We start from the raw sequence: 23,978 nt of genomic DNA on the forward strand, positions 1-23,978 counted from the left end.
CTCCATGCGCCGCAGCACTAACTCCTAACGCTGGCTGGACCCAACCGGACCCTGAATCATTTAGAGGAGCAGGAAAAGATCCAACACCCCTCTATGGGAGGTTAGCTCTGGGGGGTGTTGTGGGAGATTGTGTGGTCGTCCGTTGTTACCGAAATGTCATTTCTTTGCGATTGCAGGGCCAGATGCCCCCCCTCTGGATGGAAAAAAAGACAAACAAGATAGAATTGATATTACTGTTAACCTGTGGGACAGAAAGGAAATGGTGACATTCAGATGTGTTTATTGTCATTTTGACACTGTGGGGGTGGCATCATATTATTCCCAGAATGAAGAGATGATAGACTCCATTGCTTGGGAGACATTCTGAACTGCAGGGAATTATATAATGAACACCAACTGAAACTCCAGTAGCAGCCGTTACCTTGGGAACTAGGAGAGTCACAGAGCTTGTCCCCAAGCATTTGATTCCATATCGAATCAAGAACTTCTGCATTTGTCTGAAATTGGATGGCAGTACAGCGATGTCATTCAACACACCCCACAAACTATCAACAAAGACACAAACTAAAGCAAAACTGCTCTGTTTTTTGCCAGTGTCCTCAAAAACGACCATTTTTATGAACCCAGAACCACCAACAAACAAACATCAACCAAAACTATGTGAAATAGAGAATTGTCCTGAGAAGAATGAGGACCAAGCAAATGCACAAAGACATGGTGAAAATGTACAATGCTTATCTGAGAATCAGGCCCTGCTCTCGCTAACTGTCATTGATTATTATTCCTTTATAACCATGGCTGCCATCAGTACGTAGCGGGGGAGGTTTCCTGGTCTGCTCCCCTGTGGTCAGAGAGCTAATGCTCCAGAAATGGAAAATGATAATGCCTTCAGATTGATTGAATAAGAAATAAGAGAGATAAACCGCCACGTCGTGGAGCGAGGAACTGTACTTGAGATGTGTTGTGAAGGAGAGAGAGGGAAACAAGATGGCCGTGGGCCAGGATGAAGAAAGTTTATTTTGAAACACTACAGTTTTGTTTTTCAACAGCTAACCAACATTTGCCCACTTTTAGAGAATGCAGACTATACAAGCTTTTGTCCAGGCCCAATTAGCCCTAAAACACTTAATTTGACAGCCAGAAGATCAGGACAGGGAAAGAGCAGAGCAGAGCATTGCACTGTTGTCTCATACTGCGCTGTCAGAGAAGTTTGCTTATATCAGAGTTCATACTGTAGTCTTACCCAGTAGAAGCTTCTTTCTGCATTCTCTTTGGTCCCCTGCAGTTAAACTAGGACTTGTCAAAGTTATCCACTGCCACGTGTGGTTGTTTGTTGTATTGACAGTGTTACCCCCAGGGTGCTGGTAGTGACTGCAGGACATGGTGACTGTGGTGTGATTTAGCCTGGACAGATAGCCGGTATACTTATGCCTGTGTTAGATATTGACACCATGTGTTTTGATAGGTGTATTTTTGTGTGATTTTGCCCCAGGTCAAAGTCTCTGGATGTTGTTTGACACATCAAATGAATTCCCATCTATGTAACATTCATTCCACCTCTCTCTCTCTCTCTCTATCTCTAATACCCTCTGCCTCCTCTTTTCATGCTCCAAGCACCACTCCTCTCTCCCCTGACCCTCTCTTCCTCTCTACTGTTTCCTTTACACTCTCTCCCTTTCTCTCTCTCTCCCTTATATCCTCTCTCCCTTTCTCCCTCTCTCTCTCTATCTCGTCTTGTCCACGTTTTGGCTCCTCTCTCACATATTTCCTCTATCTCTCTAAACTGTACCCTCTTTCTTTCTATCTGTCTCTCAACTCCATCCCTCTCTCTCTCCCAATCACCACCCTCTCCCTCAGCATTCCATCTCGGTGGATCCCTCGCTCAACCTGGCAGGCTCTCCTGTCTCGTCTCACTGTCTTCCCTCTCTCCCTCTTTCTTTATCCCTTCAACCCTCTTTTCTCTGCCCAGCTCACATCGTCATCCCCGGCAGCAATTCTATCACAAGCTCCGGCCAGATGCTGCCTATTCCCCCAGCCAGATGCTGCCTATTCCCCCAGCCAGATGTTGCTTATTCCCCCAGCCAGATGCTGCCAGAACACAAACACCTCTCTCTCTCTCTCGCTCACTCGCGCTCTCGCTCGCTCTTTCTCGTCCCTCGCTCGCTCTCTCTCGCTCTCTCTCGCTCTCTCTCGCTCTCTCTCGCTCTCTCTCGCTCTCTCTCTCAAAAATCCCAGAACCACATGGGGGGACCTAGTGAATGACCTGCAGAGAGCTGGGACCAAAGTAACAAAGCCTACCATCAGTAACACACTACGCCGCCAGGGACTCAAATCCTGCAGTGCCAGACGTGTCCCCCTGTTTAAGACAGTACATGTCCAGGCCCGTCTGAAGTTTGCTAGAGAGCATTTGGATGATCCAGAAGAAGATTGGGAGAATGTCATATGGTCAGATGAAACCAAAATATAACTTTTTGGTAAAAACTCAACTCGTCGTGTTTGGAGGACAAAGAATGCTGAGTTGCATCCAAAGAACACCATACCTACTGTGAAGCATGGGGGTGGAAACATCATGCTTTGGGGCTGTTTTTCTGTAAAGGGACCAGGACGACTGATCCATGTAAAGGAAAGAATGAATGGGGCCATGTATCGTGAGATTTTGAGTGAAAACCTCCTTCCATCAGCAAGGGCATTGTAAATGAAACGTGGCTGGGTCTTTCAGCATGACAATGATCCCAAACACACCGCCCGGGCAACAAAGGAGTGGCTTCGTAAGAAGCATTTCAAGGTCCTGGAGTGGCCTAGCCAGTCTCCAGATCTCAACCCTATAGAAAATCTTTGGAGGGAGTTGAAAGTCCGTGTTGCCCAGCATCAGCCCCAAAACATCACTGCTCTAGAGGAGATCTGCATGGAGGAATGGGCCAAAATACCAGCAACAGTGTGTGAAAACCTTGTATAGACTTCCAGAAAACGTTTTACCTCTGTCATTGCCAACAAAGGGTATTTAATAACAAAGTATTGAGATAAACTTGTGTTATTGACAAAATACTTATTTTCCACCATAATTTGCAAATAAATTCATAAAAAATCCTACAATGTCATTTTCTGGATTTTTTTCTTCTCATTTTGTCTGTCATAGTTGAAGTGTACCTATGATGAAAATTACAGGCCTCTGATCTTTTTAAGTGGGAGAACTTGCACAATTGGTGGCTGATTAAATACTTTTTTGCCCCACTGTATATATAAAGTGTTCTTCAAAGTAGCCACCCTTTGCCTTGATGACAGCTTTGCAAACGCTTGGCATTCTCTCAACCATTTTTGAAGGTGTTCCCACATATGCTGAACAGTTTTTGGCTACAACTCCTTCCCTCTGCGGTCCAACTCATCCCAAGCCATCTCAATTGGGTTGAGGTTGGGTGATTGTGGAGGCCAGGTCATCTGATGCAGCACTCCGTCACTCTCCTTGGTCAAATAGCCCTTACACAGCCTGGAGGTGTGTTGTGTCATTGTCCTGTTGAAAACCAAATGATAGTCCTGCTGAGCGCAAACCAGATGGGATGGCGTATCACTGCAGAATACTGTGGTATCCATGCAGGCTAAGTGTGCCTTGAATTCTAAATAAATCACAGATAGTGTCACCAGCAAAGCACCCCCACAACATCACACTTCCTCCCACATGATTCATGGTAGGAACCACACATGCGGATATCATCCGTTCACCTACTCTGCATCTCACAAAGACACGGCGGTTGGAACCAAAAATCTTAAATTTGGACTCATCAGACCAAAGGACAGATTTCCACCAGTCTAATGTCCATTGCTCATGTTTCTTGGCCCAAGCAAGTGTCTTCTTCTTATTGATGTATTTTAGTAGTGGTTTCTTCACAGCAATTCGACCATGAAGGCCTGATTCACACATTCTCCTCTGAACAGTTGATGTTGAGATGTGTATGTTACTTGAACATTTATTTGTGCTGCAATTACTGAGGCTGGTAACGCTAATGAACTTATTGTCTACAGCAGAGGTAGCTCTGGGTCTTCCTTTCCTATGGCGGTCCTCATGAGAGTCAGATTCATCATAGCGCTGGATGGTTTTTGCGACTGCACTTGGAATTGCACTTGAAATTCTCTGGATTGACTGAACATGTCTTGCATTAATTCTCTTTGCTTATTGAGCTGTTCTTGCCATAATATGAACTTGGTCTTTTACCAAGTAGGGCTATCTTCTGTATACCACCTCTACACATCTGATTGACTCAAATACATTAAGAAGGGAAGAAAGTTAACTTTTAACAAGGCACACCTGTTAATTGAAATGCATTTCAGGTGACTACCTCATGAAGCTGGTTGAGAGAATTCCTAGAGTGTGCAAAGCTGTCATCAAGGCAAAGTGTGGCTACTTTGAAGAATCTCAAATATTAAATATATTTTGATTACTACATGATTCCAAATGTGTTATTTCATAGTTTTGAAGTCTTCAATATTATTCTACAATGTATAAAAAACTGAAAATAAAGAAAAACCCTGGAATGAGTAGGTGTGTCCACACTTTGGACTCGTGCTGTATATATATTTAAGCAATAAGGTGCCTTGGTATATTAGACCGTATACCACGGGTATGACAAAACATGGATTTTTACTGCTCTAATTACGTTGGTAACCAGTTTGTAATAGCAATAAGGCACCTCAGGAGTTTGTGGTATATAGCCACAAATGGCTAATATACCACGGCTAAGGGCTGTTCTTACACACGACACAATGTGGAGTGCCTGGACACAGCCCTTAGCCATGCTATATTGGCCACATACCACAAATGCCCGAGGTGCCTTATTACTATCATAAACTGGTTACTAACGTAATTAGAGCAGTAAAAATACATGTTTTGTCATACCCGTGGTATACGGTCTGATATACCTCGGCTGTCAGGCAATCAGCATTCAGGGCTCGAACCACTAAGTTTATATATAGATTTATCTATCCGTCACAGTTCAATCCAATTATATGGCCATTGCCAAAATGAATGATGACTATAACAATGACCATGAATATGAAGAATTACTATAATAAAACAATACAGTATGTTTGTTCATATTCTTATTGCTCGAGGCTTTCACCCTCCCCCTCCTCCCTCCCCCTCCTCCATCTCTCTCATACTCTTTCTTAGTTCTCCATCTTCCTCCATATTTTAGTCCCTTTGACAAATAACTATTTTCCTCTCTCTATCTCTCTCTCTCTCTCATTTTGAGGACTGAGACTGAGTGAAGTTGTAGAGGTCTACAGCTTAGAGTTCCTCACTGCAAAAACAGCTGAAATACTTCAGAGAAAAACCCAAGTAAAATGGATCTAGGATTTTATTTCCATCCCTGTACCCTCTGCCTCTCTATCTCTTAAAAAAAACATCTCTGCCGCCCTCTCTCCCTCTCTCTCTCTGCCTCTCCCCGTCTCCCTCTCTCTCTCTCCCTCCCTCCCGCCATCCCTCTCTCCCTCCCTCACTCCCTCTTCCTCCATCTCTCTCCCTCTCCTTCTCTTTACCTCTCCCCGTCTCCCTCTCTCTCTCTCCCTCCTGCTCTCCCTCTCTCCCTTTCTCCCTCCCTCGCTCCCTCTTCCTCCATCTCCATCTCTCTCCCTCTCCTTCTCTCTGCCTCTCCCGTCTCTCTCTCTCTCCCTCTCCTTCTCTCCACAGCTGTAGTAAATATACTTTCCTAGTGTTCAAAGACGTTAGCTCAAAGGCAGTAAAAAAAACAGTAGAGAAATAATACAAACTACTTTTAGAACTCTCAGCTCATTTTTCGAGGTGCTCCCCTCCCACGCACAAAGCAAACACAACCAGCAGATGCCTGCGTCTAAATGCATGCAAATTTACACATTATGACTATCAATTTATTTATTCATGAGTGTGGATTTAGTAGCTGGTAATTGAATGATTGAGTATTAAGACTCCCATCATTCTCCCCATTCAAATGGAATTGGATAAATTTCTAATCCTCCTCTTCTGTCACGGATTCCTCCGGTACTGCTGCTCATTCCAGTCTATGCGGAGACCGAGGCCATGGATATGGAGGAGCAACGCGTCAGCGCAGTCAGGTCATCACCCATCCCCAACTCCATGAAAGTAGTCCAGCAATTCCTGGGGTTAGCCAAATATTTCAGGAGGTTCAGCCGGGCCTTCAGCACGGTTGTCGTGCCTCTTACCTCCCTGCTGAGAGGAGGTCCCCAGCGGCTTCGTTGGATGGCGGAGGCAGAGAGGGCATTCGAGACACTGAAGGCACACTTCACCACTGCTCCCATGCTGGCACATCCCGACCCATCACTCCCCTTCATCGTCGAAGAGGATGCTTCTGAAGTAGGAGCACGGGAAGCCCTCCAAAATCACCTTCAACTCCAAGCAGCTGGGAACTGCCCAGAGGAACTACGACGTAGGGGACCAGGAACTCTTGGCAGTCAAGAAGGCTTTGAAGGCGTGGAGGCACTGGCTGGAGAGGTCCAAACACCCTTTCCTGGTGTGGACAGACCACCACAACCTGGAGTACGTCAGGGCAGCGAAGAGGCTAAACCAGAGACAGGCCAGGTGGGCTCTATTCTTTGCCAGGTTCCAATTCACCCTTTCCTATAGGCCAGGCATGAAGAACGTGAAGGGGAAGTCTTTCTTGCCTCTATGACGCAGGGGAGAGGCAGGGAAAGGAGACCTCCATCATCCCTCCATTCCGTATCATCGCGCCAGTGGTGTGGGATGTGGACTCCGACATACAGCAGGCCCTGCACACGGAACCTGCACCTGCACATTGCCCGGACACGGGTGCCCACGGATGTGCGGGACCGCCTCCTTACCTGGGCGCACACAGTGCCTGTGTCGGGTCATCCTGGGATAAGCCGTACCATCGCCTGCCTGTCTGAGGAGTACTGGTGGCCAACCTTAGCTACGGACGCCCTGATTTACGTCTCTTCCTGCTCAGTCGGTGCTCAGTCAAAGACACCCAGACACCTCCCTTATGGAAAGTTCCCTCCCCTGCCGGTTCCACAATGACCCTGGTCTCACCTCTCAGTGGACTTTGTCACTGACCTTCCCCCCTCCCAGGGAACACCACCGTTCTCGTTGTTGTGGACCCGTTTTCCAAAGCTTGTCACCTTCCTCTGCCTGGGCTTCCGTTGGCCATGCAAACCGTGGAGACTCTTTTTACACACATCTTCCGGCACTACGGGATCCCATAGATCATGGTCCTCAGTTCACCTCACGCATATGGAAAGTGTTCATGGAACGCCTGGGGGGTCATGGTCAGTCTCACCTCCGGGTACCGTCCTCAAGCTAACGGGCAGGTGCAGAGGGTCAGTCAGGAAGTGGGCAGGTTCCTGAGGTGTTACTCTCAGGACCGGCCGGGGGATTGGCTGGATTTTCTACCTTGGGCTGAGTACGTGCAGAATTCCTTCCGCCACTCCTCCACTAACTTCCCTCCTTTCCAGTGTGTGTTGGGGTACCATCCTGCCCTGGCACCTTGGCATTCGAGCCAGACCAAGGCCCCTGCGGTGGATGAGTGGTTTTGGCATGCTGAGGAGACCTGGAACGCTGCACACACTCAGCTCCAGCGGGTCGTGCGTCGGCACAAGATACAGGCCGACCGCCACCGCAGTGAGGTGACTTTTCTCTCCAGTTGTCACGTTCTGACCTTAGTTACTTTGTTTTGTCTTTGTTAGTTTGGTCAGGACGTGAGTTAGGATGGGCAGTCTATGTTTGTTTTTACGGTGTCCCCAGTACGCGTGCTTAGCCCGGTGCGATACATTGCAGCGCCTCGTATCGTCCAGGCTAGTGTGGGCATCGAGCCAGGTGCCATGAAGTGTACATGGCACCAGCCTTACACATGGTGCCCCCGGTTCGCCAGCACAGCCCAGTGCGGGCTATTCCACCTCACTGCACTGGCCTGGCTACGGGGAGCATTCAACCAGGTAAGGTTGGGCAGGCTCGGTGCTCAAGAGCTCCAGTGCACCTTCATGGTCCGGTCTATCTGGTGCCAACTCCACGCACCAGCCCTCCGGTGGCAGCCCCCCGCACCAGGCTGTCTCTCTGTCTCCTCCCTACAAGTGCTCCCGCCTGTATGGCGCTGCCGGAGTCTCCCGTCCATTCGGGATCCGTGGCTTGGGTCCCCAGTCCGAGGTCGGGGTCGCCGTTTTTAAGAGGCCACAGAGGCGGATAAAGAGGCGGAGGAAAACTATGGTGAAGTGGGGTCCACGTCCCGCGCCAGAGCTGCCACCGCGGACAGACGCCCATCCAGACCCTCCCCTATAGGTTCAGGTTTTGACGGAGTTACTCTATTCCGTCTGTATTTTTCTTTCTCTCCATTTCTTCTTTCTCCGACACAATCTATTTTATCATTCTCTCTGCCAAACTTCACCCTCTCTTTCTGTTGCTGTTTTTCATGTTCTCTCTCTCTCTCTCCTCCTCTCATTGCTTTTATAAAGTATTGACAAAAATAAAGTCTGCGGTATTGATTTTCTTATGTGCCATCTGTGGAAGCAGTCAGACACTGTATCCCGTGAGTCGTGCTACAGCCATAGTCGCAGTAAGAGGAAGCTGTTGAATATGAGTCCATAACATCAGTGTAGCTCTGTATATACTGGTACGTTACCCTGCAGAGTTAGGGTTGAAGCTGAGGTCACACACTCTATATATACAGGCACACTATACAGTATATACAGAGGTATTCAAATGAGTGGATTCGGCTATTTAAGCTACACGCGTTGCTGATAGATGTTTAAAATCGAGCACACAGTCATGCAATCTCAATAGACAAACATTGGCAACAGAATGACCTTACTGAGGAGCTCAGTGACTGTCAACGCTGCACCGTCATTTTTCCCACAAGTTCTTTAGTCAAATTTCTGCCCTGCTAGAGCTGCCCTTGTCAACTGTATGTGCTGTTATTGTGAAGTGGAAACGTCTAGGAGCAATAATGGTTCAGCAGCAAAGTGGTAGGCCACACAAGCTCACAGAACAGGACTGCAGAACACGTATAGATAGTACAGTGCCTTGCGAAAGTATTCGGCCCCCTTGAACTTTGCGACCTTTTGACACATTTCAGGCTTCAAACATAAAGATATAAAACTGTATTTTTTTGTGAAGAATCAACAACAAGTGGGACAGAATCATGAAGTGGAACGACATTTATTGGATATTTCAAACTTTTTTAACAAATCAAAAACTGAAAAATTGGGCGTGCAAAATTATTCAGCCCCCTTAAGTTAATACTTTGTAGCGCCACCTTTTGCTGCGATTACAGCTGTAAGTCACTTGGGGTATGTCTCTATCAGTTTTGCACATCGAGAGACTGAAATTTTTTCCCATTCCTCCTTGCAAAACAGCTCGAGCTCAGTGAGGTTGGATGGAGAGCATTTGTGAACAGCAGTTTTCAGTTCATTCCACAGATTCTCGATTGGATTCAGGTCTGGACTTAGACTTGGCCATTCTAACACCTGGATATGTTTATTTTTGAACCATTCCATTGTAGATTTTGCTTTATGTTTTGGATCATTGTCTTGTTGGAAGACAAATCTCCGTCCCAGTCTCAGGTCTTTTGCAGACTCCATCAGGTTTTCTTCCAGAATGGTCCTGTATTTGGCTCCATCCATCTTCCCATCAATTTTAACCATCTTCCCTGTCTCTGCTGAAGAAAAGCAGGCCCAAACCATGATGCTGCCACCACCATGTTTGACAGTGGGGATGGTGTGTTCAGGGTGATGAGCTGTGTTGCTTTAACGCCAAACATAACGTTTTGCATTGTTGCCAAAAAGTTCAATTTTGGTTTCATCTGACCAGAGCACCTTCTTCCACATGTTTGGTGTGTCTCCCAGGTGGCTTGTGGCAAACTTTAAACAACACTTTTTATGGATATCTTTAAGAAATGGCTTTCTTCTTGCCACTCTTCCATAAAGGCCAGATTTGTGCAATATACGACTGATTGTTGTCCTATGGACAGAGTCTCCCACCTCAGCTGTAGATCTCTGCAGTTCATCCAGAGTGATCATGGGCCTCTTGGCTGCATCTCTGATCAGTCTTCTCCTTGTATGAGCTGAAAGTTTAGAGGGACGGCCAGGTCTTGGTAGATTTGCAGTGGTCTGATACTCCTTCCATTTCAATATTATCGCTTGCACAGTGCTCCTTGGGATGTTTAAAGCTTGGGAAATCTTTTTGTATCCAAATCCAGCTTTAAACTTCTTCACAACAGTATCTCGGACCTGCCTGGTGTGTTCCTTGTTCTTCATGATGCTCTCTGCGCTTTTAACGGACCTCTGAGACTATCACAGTGCAGGTGCATTTATATGGAGACTTGATTACACACAGGTGGATTGTATTTATCATCATTAGTCATTTAGGTCAACATTGGATCATTCCTCACTGAACTTCTGGAGAGAGTTTGCTGCACTGAAAGTAAAGGGGCTGAATAATTTTGCACGCCCAATTTTTCAGTTTTTGATTTGTTAAAAAAGTTTGAAATATCCAATAAATGTTGTTCCACTTCATGATTGTGTCCCACGTGTTGTTGATTCTAAAATACAGTTTTATATCTTTATGTTTGAAGCCTGAAATGTGGCAAAAGGTCGCAAAGTTCAAGGGGGCCAAATACTTTCGCAAGGCACTGTATGTCTTCAGTTGCAATACTCACTACAGAGTTCCAAACTGCCTCTGGAAGCAACGTCAGCACTAGAACTGTTCAACAGGAGCTTCATGAAATGGGTTTCCATGGACGCACACAAGGCTAAGATCACCATGTGCAATACTGGAGTGGTGTAAAGTTCACCACCATTGGCCATTCGAGCAGTGGAAACGAATTCTCTGGAGTGATTTAGGGTTGCAGCTGAGGTCACTAACTCTATATATACAGTGGGGCAAAAAAGTATTTAGTCAGCCACCAATTGTGCAAGTTCTCCAACTTAAAAAGTTGAGTGAGGCCTGTAATTTTCATCATAGGTACACTTCAACTATGACAGACAAAATTAGACAATCACATTGTAGGATTTTTTATGAATTTACTTGCAAATTATGGTGGAAAATAAGTATTTGGTCACCTACAAACAAGCAAGATTTCTGGCTCTCACAGACCTGTAACTTCTTCTATAAGAGGCTCCTCTGTCCTGCACTCGTTACCTGTATTAATGGCACCTGTTTGAACTTGTTATCAGTATAAAAGACACCTGTCCACAACCTCAAACAGTCACACTCCAAACTCCACTATGGCCAAGACCAAAGAGCTGTCAAAGGACGCCAGAAATAAAATTGTAGACCTGCACCAGGCTGGGAAGACTGAATCTGCAATAGGTAAGCAGTTTGGTTTGAAGATATATTAGGAAATGAAAGACGTACAAGACCACTGGTAATCTCCCTCGATCTGGGGCTCCACGCAAGATCTGAGCTGGGACCAAAGTAACAAAGCCTACCATCAGTAACACACTACGCCGCCAGAATGTCATATGGTCAGATGAAACCAAAATAGAACTTTTGGTAAAAACTCACCTTGTCGTGTTTGGAGGACAAAGGATGCTGAGTTGCAGCCAAAGAACACCATACCTACTGTGAAGCATGAGGGCGGAAACATCATGCTTTGGGGCTGTTTTTCTGCAAAGGGACCAGGACGTGTAAAGGAAAGAATGATTGGAGGCATGTATCGTGAGATTTTGAGTGAAAACCTCCTTCCATCAGCAAGGGCATTGAAGATGAAATGTGTCTGGGTCTTTCAGGATGACAATGATCCCAAACACACCGCCCGGGCAACGAAGGAGTGGCTTCGTAAGAAGCATTTCAAGGTCCTGGAGTGGCCTAGCCAGTCTCCAGATCTCAACCCCATAGAAAATCTTTGGAGGGAGTTGAAAGTCCCTGTTGCCCAGCAACAGCCCCAAAACATCACTGCTCTAGAGGAGATCTGCATGGAGGAATGGGCCAAAATACCAACAACAGTGTGTGAAAACCATGTGAAGACTTGCAGAAAACGTTTGACCTCTGTCATTGCCAACAAAGGGTATATAACAAAGTATTGAGATAAACTTTTGTTATTGACCAACTACTTATTTTCCACCATAATTTGCAAATAAATTCATAAAAAATCCTACAATGTGATTTTCTGGATTTCTTTCCCTCATTTTGTCGGTCATAGTTGAAGTGTACCTATGATGAAAATTACAGGCCTCTCATCTTTGTAAGTATGAGAACTTGCACAATTGGTGGCAGACTAAATACTTTTTTGCCCCACTGTAGATACTTTTGTACTTGTTTCCTCCAGCTTCTTCACAAGGTCCTTTGCTGTTGTTGGTGTTTATAATTGCATACTATTGTTTGTACAGATGAACGTGGTACCTTCAGGTCTTTGGAAATTGTTCCCAAGTATGAACCAGACTTTTGAAGGTCCACAATTTTTTTTCTGAGGTCTTCACTGATTTCTTTTGATTTTCCCATGATGTCAAGCAAAGAGGCACTGATTTTAAGGTAGGCCTTGAGATACATCCAGAGGTACACCTCCAATGGAGAAGCTTATAAAGCCATGACATAATTTTCTGGAATTTTCAAAGCTGTTTAAAGGCACAGTCATCTTCGTGTATGTAAACTTCTGACCCACTGGAATTGTGATACAGTGAATTATAAATTAAATAATCGTAAATCAATTGTTGGAAAAATTGTCATGCACAAGGTAGATGTCTTAACTGACTTGCCAAACTATAGTTTGTTAGCAAGAAATATGTGGAGTGGTTGAAAAATTAGCTTTAATGACTCCAACCTAAGTGTATGTAAACTTCCAACTTCAACTGTATGTGTGTGCGTGTCTGGATGTGTGTTGTGATGATGATAGATGGTGTTATAGTGCTGACTCCAATCTGTTATTAAACGGACCATAGACTGCAAACAGACATATGGCCAAATCTAAAAGGTTCTTTAGGACAGCCTGTAGGAAGATAAAGGGATGCTGTGTCTATTTAGACAGAGCCAGAAGAAAGACATTAGTCTACATTAAGACAAAGGGCCAATGTACACGATGACACCTCACGTCTTATACTTACTGATGTTATTGTCCCAGTGGGGAAATGTTGTTGCAGTATTTAAAGTGGCATTTACATACACTAGACAACAAATTGACAATAGAACATTCACAAAAGGTACATAACAAAAAAAGAGACTAGCCTGCTTGCCTTAATGGGTCGAAAGGAGCATTAGCCCGAGCTGTTTAGGAGGGATACCACTCCTGGCACAAATTATTGTCTAGTTCGGTTATTTCTGTCGGGGGGGGGGGGGTTGCCCTGTACATGCAACCAGGGGGGAGTAGTTCAAAGTCTGGGTACAGGGGGTGGCTTGGGTCTTTAATAATTTGGTGAGCCTTTCTGAGGACACTAACCTTAAAGATCTTATTCAAGTCTGTCTGTTTGACTCCAAGTACCTTACTTACTGTGGTGATAATCCTTCTCAGCATATTTCTTTCTGGCTGACAAGGGCATTGTCAAAGCAAAACAATACAAAAATGTTAAATACTCTCAATGAAAGATTTGCAAGACAGAGCCAGTATAGTCCAGTAAACATGAAAATAGCCCCGCTTTCTGAGAAAGTACAGTCTCTGTTGACTCTTTTTGTAGATCACGTCTGTATATTTACTCCACTGAAGCTTATTGTCGAAGAGGACACCCAGATATTTGTCTTCCTCTACAATCTCTATGTTCTGACCTCTGATAGATGTTACAGAGGTAGGTGTTGTTCGCTCCCTGAATTCTCTTTGGTCTTGTTGGTATTGAGGACCAAGTGTGATTCGTCACACCACTCTACAAAGTCCTTTAGGACCGAGCCATGGTGTTCCTCGTCATCATGCAACAGGCTGATCAAGGCTGTGTCATCAGTGTAATATACTCAATGGTATCTCTCTCTCTCTCTCTCTCTCTCTCTCTCTGTAGCTCTCTCTCTGTCTGCCATATCTCTCTCTTCCTCCGCCAACTTCTCTGCTCCTCTATCTCGTTTCACTCTCACTTCGTCCTCAGCCGGCCAATCGATGATGATGAAGGGCTTGATAGAAGGACTGAGCTCTCTCTCACCACTCACAGATGCCAGCTCACTTCCTTCAATGCTTTTAAAGACAGGATGTCTGTCTGAACCTGTGTCTCAGGTTAATCCCTTTCAGAAATGAGGACTATCAGGTTATCCTATTGCTCAAGATGTTGTCTCGTCTTCCTGTGGTCTATACTGTAGATATGCTGTCTCGTCTTCCTGTGGTCTATACTGTAGATATGCTGTCTCGTCTTCCTGTGGTCTATACTGTAGATATGCTGTCTCGGCTTCCTGTGGTTTATACTGTAGATATGCTGTCTCGTCTTCCTGTGGTTTATACTGGTCATCTATAGAGGCCCTATCAAATCACAACTTAGGGACAATTTGAGGTTACAGAGGATAAATCTTATATAGTGTAATTAGATATGTGTATGTTTTATTTATTTTTTATTGTGTGTGTGTGTGTGTGTGTGTGTGTGTGTGTGTGTGTGTGTGTGTGTGTGTGTGTGTGTGTGTGTGTGTGTGTGTGTGTGTGTGTGTGTGTGTGTGTGTGCTTGCATGTGTGTTGGTATGCATGTCAATGCACTGGCATGCAGCAGTACAGATGGAGCACTCCCAGTCGTCTGAGTTCATCCATCATAAATGAGAGTTAAACTAAGTGCAGGCAACATGCAGTCTGCTGTCTGATGACATGTTAGAGAACTGTAAACCTGAGGGGGATCAATAAGGCCAACTATTATCAATCAATATCATACCAATAAAAAGTTAAGCCACTTAGTCATTCCCTCCATAATCCAGCCTGGCCTCAGAGCCATACGAAACATACTATATGAATTTCTGAGCACCTCCAACGTACTGTACAGTATGATGTGTGCTAATGGTGTAGGGGGTGGTTGGCTGGGGAGGATGGATGGGCGTAATAGTGACCGTCTTGCAATCCAACGGTTGCATGTTCGAGTTATAATACCATAAATAAATGATAAAGTAACTTAACATATCATACTAAATGGATTGTCACAGATTTTAAGTACAGAATGACACATTGTCCTGAGACCATTTTGCCTTAACATACACGACACACGCATGCGACAAACGCCCTCACTGGTGAATGACAGCCATGTCAATAAACTCATAATGGCATTGCTTACCCTCCAATCACTTTCCAATAATGACCTCTCTTCAACCCCCCGCCCCCTGCCACAACACGCACACACACACCCTTCCCATGAGTGACCCCCCTCTCCATACAAGGTTCCACTGCGACCACTGCGACCTACAATAAGCGAATGGAATCAATAATGCAATTTTTTAGAGTTTGCAGTGCATTGCAGTATTTTATGGGGACTGGGGATAGAGAGGTTATTTGGGTTATTTCAGAATATTTACGAGAGTTGTTTGACTACATCACCAATCCTGCATTGTCAGTTACCCCCAGGACATTAATTTCAGAGTCTATTGCGGAAGAACAAGATGTCTGCAGAATATTTTGCTCCCCTTTAAAAACCTTTTGGGTTGATGTCATCTCCCTTTTACAAATCCACCTAACACGAGGAATAGGAATAGCCCATTGTCTGCCATAACATGTCACAGAGGACTGTGATGGCTAGCACATTTTCTTACGGGTGCAGAAGAGTGTGAAAACACATATTGTAACTATTTACTAATGTAGATCCTCTGTCTAGCACCTCACTGGGTTGGACGTGTATACGATTCACTCCTCACAGCATTATCTATCATTATTGTTATGACTGAAACACAGGCAGTGCAGGGAGGAATAGTTCACCTGTTATAAACATCAGGAGATGTCATGCAGCTTTATGTAATCTGTGACTAAAGGGAACAGGAACTGGAAAGAGGACACAGGAAACAGGAAACCGTAGAGAACATGTCTAAAAATCCACATGTAAACCTAAGCAGGCCTATAGGTTCTGTGTTTGATCTCACATGTAAACGGACTGCAGCTCCAGTGAAGTAGAATCTCCTCTAACAGAAATGGAGTGTTGATTGTCTCATCAATAGTTCAGATATACATGAGTGGCTCTGCAGTCAGTCAGTCGATGCAGCTCCTGAATCAGGCCGGCATTAAATCAACCAATACTCCACTTTTCCATCTCCATCGAGCCCCACCTCACTTTTCGTCCTACATGAGAAAGAATCAACAGTGAATAGAATAGAAATTGACAGAGCCACAATCAAGAAAAAGACAAATCCCACCGTTCCAACTAATTGCGAGACCACGAATGAGAATAGAAGACATTCACCTCATTGTGGAATGAATGATAGCAGTCACTATGCAGCAATTTACATGTTTTTTTTTTCAGAAAGCGAGACAGGCACAAGAAATAGAAAGGTATTTTTGCTGTTTTTATTTGGGAACTTTATGATTGTATTGATTGAAATAGATTCAGGCTTTATGATGAGATTGAATTATAGAAGGGCATTTAGCTCCCGCAGCCTCTCTCTTTTTCACCTCCCAGAGAGAGGAGCCTCCTGTCTCTCTCTCTCTCTCTCTCACTCTCTCTCTCTCTCTCTCTCTCTCTCTCTCTCTCTCTCTCTCTCTCTCTCTCTCTTGCAGTGCATGCTGGGAGTTTTTTGGAGTTTGAGTGTTTGGTGCGGAGGGCTCCGTCCTAACTAACTTTCTTGGTTCTTTTCTTGGTCTTTTCTTTACATTTAATGTTTCTATGGTGGAGGGTTAATGCAATATTTGTTTTAACGGTATCCACAGTTTTTTCAAAGTTAGGGTGGAAGAGGACAGAGTAACTTTCCTAGAGTTTGGAAGGTGTGGTGTGCGCGATGGCTTCTCAGCCTAGCACGGAGGAGACACTGGCGATACGGCATGGATTCAGGTGTGTTCCTGAGAATGGAGTTAAGGTGGAGGAGGTTCTGCTCGCGGTCGGTGAACAAGTAGGAGCTGAATGTATACATTCTGCTTCTAGAATGAACAAAGCTGTGGTTGTGTTCATGAAAAGGGTTAATTTGGTTGGTAGGCTAATTGCTAGCGGAATATTTGTAAGGGATGTGTTGGTGTCAATTTCACCTCTCTCTACCCCTTCGACAAGAGTGGTAGTTGCAAATTTTCCTCCGTTTGTTACGGATGACCAAATCAGGAAAGAGCTGAGTCGTTTTGGTAAGTTTGCTAGCGGTTTTCGTGTCAGCAGGTTTTCAGGCAGATGCCGTTAAGCACATTGTTTCGTTCCGGAGGCAAGTGTTTCTGTTTCTGAACAACAACGAGCAACAACTAAATGTGCATTTTAAAGTGAGGCACGGGGAGGGGCTCTATGCAGGGTTTGCCAGCGCAGATAGTCTACGGTGTTTTGAGTGTGGGGATTTGGGGCATAAGAGCTTTGTGTGCCGACATAAAGCCCGCAGACAAGGTGAGGGTACAAGCGCCAGTGGGGGAAATCAAGGTCAAAGTGCAGGGGGTAAGGAGATGCAGACAGCAGAAGCTGGGCCCTAGTCATGCCAGGGAAGGTGGTGTAGATGAGGCTGGGCCTAGTCAGGCTAGAGATGGTGGGGTAACTGAGGCTGGGCCTAGTCAGGCTATGGCTGGTGGTGTAGATGAGGCTGGGCCTAGTCAGGCTAGAGATGGTTGGGTAGCTGAGGCTGGGTCTAGTGAGGCTAGAGATGGTGGAGTAGCTGAGGCTGGGTCTAGTCAGGCTAGAGATGGTGAGGTAGTGGAGGCTGGGTCAAGTCAGGCTATGGATGGTGGTGTAGTGGGGGCTGGGTCTAGTCAGGCTAGAGATGGTGGTGTAGCGGAGGCTATGTCTAGTCAGGCTATGGATGGTGGTGTAGTGGAGGCTGGGTCTAGTCAGGCTATGGATGGTGGTGTAGATTATTCTGGGCCTAGTCATGCTATGGAGGGTGGTGTAGATTATTCTGGGCCTAGTCATGCTATGGGGGGTGGTGTAGATGATGCTGGGTCTAGTCAGGTTATTCTAGTGGATGAGGAGAATATAGTGGGGAAGTGTAAGAGATTAGGGGGGAGGAGGAGGGTGTCAAGCGGAAAAGGAAAAAGGATGTGGACAAAGGCACCATGGAAATGTTACCTGTTGCTGTGGGTGATGCCCTGACCAGAGAGAAAGGGCAGGTGGTCAGGGTGGGAGATAGAGATGAGGAGGAAAGTGAGTCTGAGGAAGAGGATGAGGAGTTATTTTTTTCAGACTCCTCTTCAATGGGCCCGGAGCTGACAGCCAGTCAAGCAGAGGGGTCTAAGTACACGTTGAGAGAATTGACAAGGTTCCTGAATGAGACTAAGGGGAAAAAAGTTAATCTTGAGGCTTTTTTTCTGACCCTAGAAAGTTTGTAAGATCAGTACAACATGCTATGAAAAAGGAGGGGCGTGGTGTCCTCTCACCCAGGAAACGGTTTAGGTTGAGGAAGTGGGTCACAACAGTGCGTAAAGGTTTACCTTCAGACACTGTTTAGATGTATATGTTCTTTCTGACACTGGGGCTTTCGAGCTTTGCCATTGGTCACTTTCTCTGCTGGCTTTTCTCCCACTTCTTATGGAGACTCTTCGGGTAGGCTTGCTCAATATAAATGGTGTCAGAGATGCGGGAAAGAGGAGTGTGTTGGGTGAATATGTAAAACAAAAACAAGTACAGGTGTTGTTTCTGCAGGAGACGCATAGTGATGTGTTGAATGAAGTCGATTGGGGGCTCTGGTGGAAAGGGGCAAGTGTGTTGAGCCATGGGACAAATCTTAGTGCAGGGGTGGCAGTCCTTTTTGCACCGGGGCTGTCTGTGTGTTGAGCCATGGGACAAATCTTAGTGCAGGGGTGGCAGTCCTTTTTGAACCGGGTCTGTCTGTGTGTTGAGCCATGGGACAGATCTTAGTGCAGGGGTGGCAGTCCTTTTTGCACAGGGGCTGTCTGTGTGTTGAGCCATGGGACAGATCTTAGTGCAGGGGAGACAGTCCTTTTTGCACCTGGGCTGTCTGTAAAACTTTGCTCCTCAAAGGAGGTGTGTAAAGGCAGGCTGCTTGTTGTAAAAGCAAAAATTAACAACATGGGTTTTGTTTTTATAAATGTGCATGCGCCTAACACAGGGAGAGAAAGAGGGGTTCTATTTAGGAGCCTTAGACAGGAACTCTCACAGGTAGCGCCTGAGGAGACGCTGGTGGTCGGAGGGGACTGGAACTGTACAATGGATTTGACCAAAGACAGAAATGGGGAAGAGCCTCACTGAGTGTCAGTGGGAATGTTAATGGACATCATTACAGTTTTTTGGGATTGCTTACACACTAAAATGAAAAGTAGTACACTATTAGCAAAACCTTACACTCAAGAAGCAAAACATCAGCCCATATTTGCACAACTATAAGCACATTGTCAACCTCACACTTGTTGCAAAACTCTACACATAGTGATTTGCAAATGTGGTTTCTGTGATGGTCAGGGATGATCAGGATATGCAGGCACTAGAGACCAGTCTGAAGGTGTACGAGGGAGCTTCATCAGCTAAGGTAAACTGGGGCAAGAACAAAACTCTGTTATGTGGGGCATGGGGGGATAGGGCTCCTCCTCTGCTTCCAGGGATTTGCAGTGGGGTTGTGAAGGGCTTATAGTGTTGGGGGTGTACCTGGGCTCGGAGAAGTGGGTAAGAAAGAACTGGGAGGGGCTGTCACAGGCAGTGATGTCAAGACTGGCCAGGTAGAGGTGGCTCCTGTCCCAAGTGTCATATAGAGGGAGGGTGCTGATAATTATCAACCCGGTGGCATCTTCCCTGTTGCATAAATTGGCTGTCCTCAATCCCCCCGCCGGTCTCCAAACAGACCTGCAACACAATCTGGTGGACTTCTTCTGGTCGGGACATCACTGGCTGAAGGCAGCAGTGTTGTACATGACCGTTCACGAAGGAGGACAGGGCCTGGTGGAACTGGAGAGCAGGATGGCTGCTTTCAGGCTAAAGGCTGTGCAGAGACTGCTGTACCATACTGATGTTGGCTGGAGGGGGCCAGCATGTAGGCTGCTGAGCAGAGCTGGCGGATTAGGGTTGGGCCGGCAGCTGTTCCTCATGAAGCTGGAGAGGCTGAGTACAGCAGGTCTCTCAGATTTTTACTCTGCAATGCTGAGGGCCTGGCAGCTGCTAAGGCCCATACGAGAAGGGGGTGTGGAGCCTGGGCTATGGGTGTGGGAGGAGCCTATCTTCCACAACCCAGCCATTCCTTTGAGATCGGTTCAGTCGGCCACCCTGCAGAGGCAACTGATGGCAGGGGGTTTACAAAGGCTGGGTGACCTGAGACTGCTGGGAGAGGAGGTGTGGAAAACCCCGGAAGTCTTGGCACAACAAACAGGAATAACGTCTCTTAGGCTGCTGTAGAGATTCCTGGAGGAGGTCCAGGAGGCACTGTCTGAGCCGGTAAGGGGGATGTTTGAGTGGCCAAAGGGAGAGGGGCCACCAATGTTTCCGCCACTGCAGGTGACGAAAGAGACTAGAGACTGGTAAGGGGGTCTGGAGGACTTGTTAGATTTTAACACTCCGAGCCTGGGGGAGTTTGAGGATGTGGGAGGTAAAGCCCTCTACAACCTCTGCGTTAAGGTAAGTAACATTAGAAGCCTAACAAGAGTGAAGGCACATCAGTGGCAGGGGGTATGTGGGGCAGAGAGTATAGTGGGTTTTAGGTGGAGGGGGCTCTACAAACCCCCAGTACCAAAGAGGTCAGGGGACCTGCAGTGGAGGGTACTTCATGGAGCCCTGGCTACTAACAGCTGGTTGGCACGGGTTGAACTGAGAATCGGGCAGGGGTGTCTTTTCTGTAAAATGAAAGAAACTTTAATTAATGTGTTTTCTGTGTGCACCAGGTTAATGCCTTTAATATCTCTGTTGGAATGTCTGTGTGAGAGTTTGTGGTTTTTACTGTTGGGATGTTTATAATGATATACAGTTATTCGAGTAAGGAGAAAGCCAAATGTGTTTTGTTGAATTTTCTGTTTGCTCAGGCAAAGTTAGCTACAGTGGGGAGAACAAATATTTCATACACTGCCGATTTTGCAGGTTTTCCAACTTACAAAGCATGTAGAGGTCTGTAATTTTTATCATAGGTACACTTCAACTGTGAGAGACGGAATCCAGAAAAATCCAGAAAATCACATTGTATGATTTTTAAGTAATTAATTTGCATTTTATTGCATGACATAAGTATTTGATACATCAGAAATGCAGAACTTAATATTTGGTACAGAAACCTGTGTTTGCAATTACAGAGATCATACGTTTCCTGTAGTTCTTGACCAGGTTTGAACACACTGCAGCAGGGATTTTGGCCCACTCCTCCATACATACCTTCTCCAGATCCTTCAGGTTTCGCTGGGCAATACGGACTTTCAGCTCCCTCCAAAGATTTTCTATTGGGTTCAGGTCTGGAGTCTGGCTAGGCCACTCCAGGACCTTGCGATGCTTCTTACGGAGCATCTACTTAGTTGCCCTGCCTGTGTGTTTCGGGCCATTGTCAAGCTGAAGACCCAGCCACAACCCATCTTCAATGCTCTAACTGAGGGAAGGAGGTTGTTGGCCAAGATCTCGCGATACATGGCCCCATCCATCCTCCCCTCAATACGGTGCAGTCGTCCTGTCCCCTTTGCAGAAAAGCATCCCCAAAGAATGACGTTTCCACCTCCATGCTTCACGGTTGGGATGGTATTCTTGGGGTTGTACTCATCCTTCATCCTCCAAATACGGCAAGTGGAGTTTAGACCAAAAAGCTCTATTTTTGTCTCATCAGACCACATGACCTTCTCTCATTCCTCCTCTGGATCATCCAAATGGTCATTGGCAAACTTCGGCCGGGCCTGGACATGCACTGGCTTGAGCAGGGGGACCTTGTGTGCGCTGCAGAATTTTAATCCATGACGACGTAGTTTGTTACTAATGGTTTTCTTTGAGACTGTGGTCCCAGTTCTCTTCAGGTCATTGACCAGGTCCTGCCATGTAGTTCTGGGCTGATTCCTCACCTTCCTCATGATCATTGATGCCCCACGAGGTGAGATCTCGCATGGAGACCCAGACCGAGGGTGAATGAGGGTGACCGTCATCTTGAATTTCTTAAATTTTCCTATTGTCATGTAGCCCATCCCAGCCTTGTGCAGGTCTACAATTTTATCCCTGATGTCCTTACACAGCTCTCTGGTGTTGGCCATTGTGGAGAGGTTGGAGTCTGTTTGATCGAGTGTGTGGACAGGTGTCTTTTATACAGGTAACGAGTTCAAATAGGCGCAGTTAATACAGGTAATGAGTGGAGAACAGGAGGGCTTCTTAAAGAAAAACTAACAGGTCTGTGAGAACCGGAATTCTTACTGGTTGGTAGGTGATCAAATGTCATGCAATAAAATGCTAATTATTTACTTAAAAATCATACAATGTGATTTTCTGGATTTCTGTTTCAGATTCCATCTCACAGTTGAAGTGTACCTATGATAAAATTACAGACCTCTACATGCTTTGTAAGTAGGAAAACCTGCAAAATCGGCAGTGTATCAAATAATTGTTCTCCCCACTTGGCTAACAAGGAGGAACAGGGTCAAAGGTGGTGTCACGTTTCTTCAAAATCGAACCCAGAAGCAGACCAGGACAAGGAGAGTAGGAAGAAGGTGAGTATTTATTTACAAGTGAATGTGAGTGGGTAGATACATCCAGGTGGCGTAGCGGGCAGCGGTGGTGAGTTGATGGGAGTAAATAGGTGGATCCAATGGGGAAGCGGAATCCTCCGATGACCAGGCGGGAATGGGGTAAATGATCCGGGTGAGTAACTGAAGACAGAACAAACGGAGGTAAGTTGAAGGCAAGCAAAACGTACAAAACAACAAAACAAATTCTATCCAACTTGAGGCTGATACTATGGCACAACATACTGTTCATGGCTAACGATCCGGCAGGGAATGGATGTCAGGTCAGAGCTTTTGAAGGGGAGAGGTGATGATCAGGACAGGTGTGCAGATTACTGATGGCATACAGGTGCGGGTGAACATCGATCTCCCAACAAGCTAATTTGCCCGGCAACCAGACAGGGTGCGTTCCAGGACACCGGAAACACACTCCAGGACAGAAACACAGGCAAACACAGACTCAGGAAGCGGGGTTCATGACAGTACCCCCCCTCCGACGAACGCCACCGGGCGGACTACCTAGAGCGCCAGGGTGGAGGCGGTAGAAGTCACGAAGCAGGTCGTCATCAAGGATCTGACGCCGAGGAATCCAACTCCTCTCCTCTGGACCATATCCTTCCCAATCCACGAGATATTGGAAACCTCGACCCCGCCGTCTGGAGTCCATTATGCGGCGCACCGTGTAGGCAGGACCACCTCCGATCATCCGAGGAGGAGGAGGACGAGGAGGAGGGGGCAACAGAGGACTGATGAGAACCGGCTTGAGGCAGGAGACATGATAAGTGGGGTGTACTCGAAGCGTTGCCGGCAATTTGAGTCGGACCACAACAGGGTTAATGATTCTCTCCACCACAAACGGACCAATGAACTTCGGTGACAGTTTCCTCGACTCAGTCCGTAGAGGAAGATCCCGTGTAGCCAACCAAACCTTATCTCCGATGGTGTAAGCGGGAGCAGGAATACGGCGACGATTCGCCTGGATCTGATACCGGTCAGAAACTCTAAGGAGAACCTTCCTGGCCCGATGCCAGGTCCGGTGGCAACGACGAATGTGGGCCTGGACAGAAGGAACCGAAAGATCCCTCTCCTGAGAAGGAAACAAGGGAGGTTGGTATCCGTACAGGCATTGGAAGGGGGACATCCCAGTGGCAGATGAAGGAAGGGTATTATGGGCATACTCGACCCAGGGTAATTGAGATGACCAAGAGGTGGGATCAGAGAAGACAAGACAACGCAGCGTGGACTCCATCTTCTGGTTGGCTCTCTCCGCCTGACCATTAGATTGTGGGTGAAATCCAGAAGTGAGACTGACTGTAGCTCCAATGGCCAAACAGAAGGATCTCCAGACAGCAGAGGTAAATTGAGGACCACGGT

The sequence above is a fragment of the Oncorhynchus kisutch genome, linkage group LG15 (assembly GCF_002021735.2).
Source record: "Oncorhynchus kisutch isolate 150728-3 linkage group LG15, Okis_V2, whole genome shotgun sequence".
Taxonomy (NCBI): domain Eukaryota; kingdom Metazoa; phylum Chordata; class Actinopteri; order Salmoniformes; family Salmonidae; genus Oncorhynchus; species Oncorhynchus kisutch.